The following is an 8,171-nucleotide window of genomic DNA, read 5'->3' on the forward strand; positions in this document are numbered from 1 at the left end:
GAATATCTCTCCACACGTGCTTCATAAGACCGCCCCTGTACATTCATATATGGTGGATTTGTTTTTTTTTTTTCGGTCGCGCATTACTGTCTAATGCTGTTGAATGCGTGTCCATCGGACGCTTGTGCCTATCTGTAGCTGTCGCGTGTTTCCATAGGATGAATATGTCTGTCCGTACCTTGTAAGTGTGTTTCCATGGGTCGCAAGTACAATGCAAATGGCGGATTTTATAAGGATATTGTCTTTATACAAACCATGCTCAGCCTTTCAGAGGCCATTCACGTTCACCTTGCCCTTGATTGATAAACATATTATTTCCACTGTTTTCACTTAAAGTACAGAACTGAACAGGATTTTTTTTTCGAAATATTTATTTCTTTAAGTATTTCTTTTAAAATATTACTTTCAATCTGTTAATGAAATATTTTTATACACTGCTAAAGTTTTAAATAAATACCTTACATAACTTTGAAGCTATTGTAAAAATATTTTTGAACATGCTTAACTTTGGTTTAACCTGAATGTCGCGAAAATCCCCAATTAGCCAGGTGGTCCTTTGGGTTGCAAGGGTGCAATTTTAATATGATTTATAGAGAGGGAAAAAAAGAAATGTTGTTTCTGATGCTCTAAGTAGGCGAACTTATCAAGAACATGATAAAAAGGTCACAGAAACTCATGCAATCGAAGCATTTGGCCATCGCACAACAAGAAATGTCGAATTTCACTATGAAAGTAGTGCACTAATCACAACCGATATCGAACCATACTTGTCTTTAATCCAGAAGTCTCTGTCGAGACTGTAGCCCTACTGGTTTGTACTGTAAACAAAGAAAAGAAAAGAGGCATGCAGTTGGGACTTGAAACTTCACAACAGCAATAAACAGAAAAATGATCATGTATCTCAGTGAACACTACTTGCATGCCATTATACATGTACTATAATCAGACTAAAATTATATTTCGAATTGCATTATTTATATTTCACAGAAACTTTTATTTTTAGTAAGCAAGGCAACATCGTTTATCGAAATCAAAAACCTATCTACAGAATTATGTATCTTTGTGTAGTCTACTTGTTTGTCAAGTTATATTGAAATAAGACCAACACTGTAGGAGAAGTAGCATTTTGAAAAAATTGTTCACAGACAGACAGACAGACGAATTACTATCGTATAACCTCTTCTGGTCGCTGACAAGTAGAGCTAAAAAAGAATGTAAAAATCAGAATGATTAATAAGTTGAAATCCAATTAAAAACAGTGTCATTTATGTTATTTCTGTTTTTTTTTTTACTTCAGTGATGTATCATATTTGAATAGGACCCACTCAAGTCAACAGCTTCTTCACCACTATAAATTTACCATCAGTTTAAGTGAAAACATTACGAAGACGTTATGAGGAGGTTGGAGATGAGATCCAAAAATTGGCAGAACATTCAATACAAGCAGAGTTAAACGAAGAATCTATACGTTCTGCCGAAGGTATGAACAGTTAATGAACTCAAAGGGAAGTTTCACTTCTAGTATATGGCAGTCAGCCGGATTTGATCACCGGTTGACGGAAAGCTAAGTTGGTAGAGCACCTGACAGGAGATTGAGGGGTCTGGATTCAAATGCCGGTCTGCTGCATATTTTTCCTGTCCCATTTGGTACCGTACCATGTCCTGGAACTGACAGTCGAGAGGCTTGGGTTTGAACATATTTTATTGTTAAGATGTAACAACAGAAGGATTGGACACAAGTAGTTTAGACTTAAAACGAATGTTTGCCAGGGATGAGCCTGGGTTGGGGTCTTTTAGGGACCAAAGGTCTTTAAGGAGATAGGACTGTTGCAGTCATTTGGGTTCAATCGCCAGTGGCCAGATACCTCAGTTGGTAAAGCACCTAACTGGAGATTCAGGGGGCGTGGGTTCAAATTCGCCTTATTTTTCTCCTATTTCATTACAACTACATGTTTATCCCCAATCGCATCATCTCGGGTCCTTCCATCAGAGGTCGGAAAAACAACCTCGAATGTATTAACATCACCGGATGTTAAAATTTATACATCTTCCTGTTTATTCAAATGTAGGATAAACGGAGATAGAAGTTCCTTTTATGGTATATTTATATGGTAAATAATGTTGAACCCCATATTTTACAGATGAAAGGTCTCCATACATTTATTTCAAAGATCGTGAAAAGGGGGAGTTGTAATGGCGTCTACCATATACATTCGAGGACGTTTTTCCGCTATAGTCGGAAAGGCCCGAGAAGTTGCGATTGGTTTATCCCAACAAATATACTTTGAAGATATGAAAAATCCATGTATTTTGATGCAAACAGTTACTATTATACATAATTAGAAAAAAAAACAATTTATGTTACTGTAATAAATAGTTTAAGTATATTGCCCATTGTCTGGTGTGGGAATTTCCCCTAAGCCAGCGTGTTTTTAGCTGGCTTATTTATATCATGAGCTATTGCGCATGCACCATTTCTCTTGAACGTCGGTCATAGTAGAAGCTTGCTGTCTGTACAAGGTTTTCTTGCAGTTAACCAACAGCAAAGTTTTTGTGCATCCTTCACGTTTACGGATATCACGTCTTCATCATCGTCCATAGGTAAATTGCATCATTTCGACGTCTGGACAAAGTAAATGCGATAATCACTTGGAACATTTTCTTCAGATCGTCGGGCATTAAGGTAGACTGCTTGTAAACATTGGCCTTACTGTTAGGATAAGTGACTCTTTCCGTCTATTTTCTTCATCTGAAATATGTGATATGTATAAAAAAAAAGTAACTCCACTACTGTAATTATTTAACATATACGCATGTGTCTGTGAATCAACGACTTTATTTTATTTTGCACAATGTCGACTTTGTGTGCGGGCGACTCTTATGTAAACAGACTGAACTCTTGTATTGGTACACTCCTATCTACCTCTTCAATGTGTCCAATATCGCACGACTAAATGTGGTAAAACTTTACGGGATTAATAGTGAAGTATTTTCCAGTGACCGACATTTAAATTTGAAAAACGCTGCCGTCTGCAAACGTCAATCTCGTTACGTATATTGTGTTTTGGCGGGAACGACTTAGATTCGAGTGACCCGGATTGGAACATCGAAGCCATTATGACGAGACTTGTGATGAAAAGTATCATCCTTTTGAAGAAAAAACGAAGTATAATGTTTTTCTTCTCTTTGAAACAAAATGTGAAAAAACTGATTTTTTTTTTTAATATTTTCAGATTTTGACAAATCTCCCTACTTAGAAATCAACACAGAATTCTGAAACCACAGGAAAAAGATTACATGATGTATAGATTAGTGTTACAGAAATCTCCCACAGTGTTAGTCAGGGTCGTTACATTTTCTGTGTTAAATCGGACCGGAATTTGAACGAAAAATTATTCAACTTTATTTTTTCGGCCTCAATATGATTAATCCTCCCATAAGGGGGATTATTAGGTATATAAGGAATATAAAATATAGATTCAAACCACAGAACAACTTCTAGGAAGAAAAGAGCGTTTGTCATCCTTTGGGGTGTAAAATACGATTTACCCCACCTCTGTTGATTTTTCGAAGAAATTCTGGCCTACAATTGGTTGAAGTCTGTCACGTAAAGACGGTAGATTACTTTAGGTCTATTATTTTAGTGACAACGGGGTAAGCGTATACCAAAGTCTTAATTTTTTTTAATACCGATATATGCGGATAGATTTTGATAGTTGGAAGTTTTAGTTACTATATCTAATTTTATTTTAGTTTATAATTTCATTTTGTGAATTAAGAGTTTTATGCTTTTATTATTTTATTGTCTTATTTATCTTAATTCCAGGAGACCAAACTAGAGATTCTAAAGTTTGATTATAGCTGGGTTGAGGAGGTAGAGAGACAAGAGAGAATATAGACACTTTTTGTTCTTTTTTTTTTTGCCTTTGCTATTTAATGATACACATAGAGGATAATCAATGTTTTGTTGTTGAAGATGGAATTTATTTCACGAGTGGGATAGGATTTTTTTATATGTTCAAAAGTCCGTTTTCTATTCTTCGTTCTCACACTTTTCTTACAGACTAGTAAACCTGCAACATGCAAACCTCAGACATAAATGAAGTAGCTAAGCTGAGCAAGCGAGTTACCTTGGGTGTTAGAAAGCAGGACATGTTGGTCAATCTTCAGAACAATTTTATGAAGAAAAGCGTACGATCCTTCATGCAGGACATTGATGAGTATATAAAAGTATTGGAAACGAAACAGCAGATGGAAACAGTAACATTTAATCTGAGACGGGATGGAAAAGGCGAGAAAAGAGTCGCAGTGAAGCTCTAATTGAAGTTAAAGAAAAGTTTAACCTCCGCTTCAAAAATTAAAAGTGAATGATCGTAAAGTGGTATAGTTTTTTTTGTTGTTTATTTTCAGATTTTGACAAATCTCCTGACTGAGAAATCGATACAGGATTCTCAAACCACAGCAGACCTGCCTACCCTTCCGCTTTTGGCGCAATTCTTCCGCTTTTTATCACAAATTTACGCTATTACGCAACTTATACTGTATACAGGGAAATTTTCGCCCCCGTTTTATTTTCGCCCTACGATCTTTTGGGCGAAATTAAACCGGGGCGAATTCAAAGAATACAGTATAATTTCTTAAACAAAACTATGATTGGGCGAATTTAAAACGGGGCAAAATTGTTTGCAAGTGTGAAAGGGCGAAAATAACCCTGTATACAGTATTAATTTTACGCTTTTGATATTTTGGTTTTAAATCCATTTTGAACGTCTTAATTTAGAGTCAAAGTATGACCTGCTGAAATGAAATTAAAAGATCTAATAAAAGTAAATGATAGAGGACCAGTTCGTTAGTAGTTAAATGTAAACTGGTATGGCGAAGTTTCGAAAGAACAACAAAAGGCACTACTTACGTAAACTATGATATTATATTGCAGTAAGTACAGTTATTTCTATGCTCGATTTTGTTTATTTTATCATTGCTTATTACAAGATAGAGAAAATTTAGTATAAAATAGATAAAATACAGTTTTATTATGCATGATTTGTGTAAATCATGTACGACTTGTGTAAACATGCAAACGCAAGCCTTCAAGTAAGTGATTTGATACAAATTGACCAAATGCTTCATTAAGGGTGTACGATTGATTCGAGTTTAATATAGGATACTGGTATTTTACAACACTACCTTTTTTTGGCCAATAGATGATTTTTTCCAGCTTTTCAAGTAATGTACGGTTTCTGTTGTTTTGAAAGAAAATAAAGTATTGTAGTAAATACAACAAAACATGATTGTTTACGCTTTTACCCCTTATATTCCACCAAAACTTTACAGAAATTACACCCTTTGCAATGAAAAGGATAGGCAGGTCTGCCACAGGAAGAAGATTAGGTAAATGATGTATAGATTAGTGTTACAGAAATCTGCCACAGTGACAGGTGTTAGCCAGGGTCGTCACAATGATGTATAGATTAGTGTTACAGAAATCTGTCACAGTGTCAGGTGTTAGTCACGGTCGTCACAATGATGTATAGATAAGTGTTACAGAAATCTGCCACAGTGACAGGTGTTAGTCACGGTCGTCACAATGATGTATAGATTAGTGTTACAGAAATCTGTCACAGTGACCGGTGTTAGTCACGGTCGTCATAATGATGTATAGATAAGTGTTACAAAAATCTGCCACAGTGACAGGTGTTAGTCACGGTCGTCACATTGATGAATAGATTAGTGTTACAGAAATCTGCCACAGTGACCGGTGTTAGTCACGGTCGTCACAATGATGTATAGATTAGTGTTACAGAAATCTGCCACAGTGACCGGTGTTGATCACGGTCGTCACAATGATGTATAGATTAGTGTTACAGAAATCTGCCACAGTGTCAGATGTTAGTCACGGTCGTCACATTTCCTGTGTTTTATCAGACAGAAATTTGAACGTGCCAGGAGACTTTCTTCATTATCGTCCATAGGCATATTGCATGATTTCGACGTCTAGACAGAGTAAATGCGATAGCGTCGTTTGGTTCATTTTCTTCAGGTCGTCGGCCATAACGATAGGAATGTTTGTGTAAACATTCGCCTAACTGTTAGGATAAGCGACTCTTACCGTCTATTTTCTTCATCTAAAATATTGTAACACAATTGATGTTATGAAAATTAGTATCATTAAATAATTACGTAACTACAAATTTAACTAACTTATATTTTGATCAGGTGAAGGTTCTTATATTGTCTTCTATTTATTATTGTGTTAATTTTGTATAAATATTTTTGCTTGTTGTTTATGATTGGGACGTGTGTAAACAGGGCATAATAATCCCTTTACGTCCAGTGTTTAATTTGTGCTTGGTCATTCGGCGTGTCATTCACCTCATGACAATGTCATCAAGTGAACGTCGAACCACGCTAGGTCGTAAATCCGTTACTGTTGCTCTCTATGCCAGATTAGGCGTATCGGGGTACGCAGGATGCTAGAATATCCTAAAGCCAACTTGTTGCGTTTTTTAGGTCACCTAAGTAAGTAAACTCAGGTGACCTATTGCTATCCGTTTGCGTCCGTCGTCGTTCGTCGTGTGTTAACATTTGAACATTTTCAGCTTCTTCTCTGTAAACACTGAACCAATTTCAAACAAATTTGGCACAAACCATCTATGGGTGTAGGGGAACACACATTGTGAATTTCATGATCCCTGCCCCCCTGGGGCCTGAGGGGTGGGGCCAAAACCACTAAAATTAATGCAATCTTATATATATATAAGTAAGTACATAGTTATGATAAGCAAGAATGCCTCTTCCAAAATTTTGAATTTTATGGCCCCAGGGTCAGGGGTTCTGACGTTAGGTTGAGGGTATATTGATTATGCAGTAAAAAAATTACATTAAATCTGAATTTTTTTTTCCCTGTCTCTTGGTATGAAGCAGATGAATTACCTATATGGTTATGATGAGCAAGGGCCCTAATCTTCAAGAATTGTGAATTTCAAGGCTTTAGGGTCAGGAATACCATAGAGAGGGGGGGGGACTGTACTTATATACTGAAAATGATTGAATTGTTTGAAATCTGCTCCTTGGTATTAATCAAATATTTTTGAAGAGCAAGGATGCCTTTTGGAAAATTGTGCAGTGTGTTGATCTAGGCCTAAGGATCAGGGTTCATATGTGGTATGGACACGACTAATTATTGCTGAATATTGCTGATTAGTTGAAATGCATTTTTTGTTCCCCTACCCTGCCTATGGGTATTAAGTAACCAAGCTAAACAACTACTAAGTGTATTATTATGATGATCAATGGTGCCTCTTTCAAAATTGTGAATGCCATAGCATCTGGCTTAAAACATGAATCAAAGTCAATAACTGGAAAGTTGTTGCATTATGCCCAGGTGACCTATAAGGCCCACGGGCCTCTTGTTTGTTGATGGTCTCTATTCAGATGGACTAAATGTAAAGACCATGAGGGATAATCCCGGCACTCTTCAAGAGGCAATCAATTCTGCCCGTGCTGAATACAATTTGCAGCAACGGTTTCACTTGAGAAATTGCTTTGCCCCCTAAGTCAAGCAGGTGACCAATGGAATGTATATCATTTTAGATTTAAGAGAAAACGAACCGACCATAACGTGCGACAAAGACCAAGACAGTTTGTCAGAAAGACATTTGCCCCAAAGAAAGTTTTAGCAGCAGAGACAAAACGATCTCGTAATGATGTTGTTTGTTGGTCTTGTCACAAGAGAGGACACTACAGTCCTGAATGCCCAAATAAAAAGAAAAACGTAAATGCTATAAACTCAGTGCCGGCTGGCGCTGAAGAAGAAAATTGGGAAGAGTTAAAATTGAACGCTTTACTCAATTCGGAACCATTGGGGGAAGCAATAAGAAAAAACAAAAGAAAACAAAAGGAAAATGTCAAAAATGTTAATGCACAGTCTTACCAGGAAATAATTGATACCCATTTTACCAGATACCAGGAAGTGAACGGTGGGATAAATGACTACCTGTCCCTAGCTGACCATCCAGAGAGACCGATAACCTACTGGTATTCCCTTTGTTTAAGTCCTTTTCAAATACTTAGTGGACTTGATCTGTTTAAAAGATTCCTCGGGTGAAAGCGACTTGAGAAGATGAGGAGAAATCGAGCGAGTTACACTGATTTCTCGTTAGATCTGGGAG

This window comes from Saccostrea cucullata, unplaced genomic scaffold (assembly GCF_032062105.1).
Source record: "Saccostrea cucullata isolate Sc308-1 unplaced genomic scaffold, CSIRO_AGI_Scuc_v1 ctg1105, whole genome shotgun sequence".
NCBI classification, from domain to species: Eukaryota; Metazoa; Mollusca; class Bivalvia; order Ostreida; family Ostreidae; genus Saccostrea; species Saccostrea cuccullata.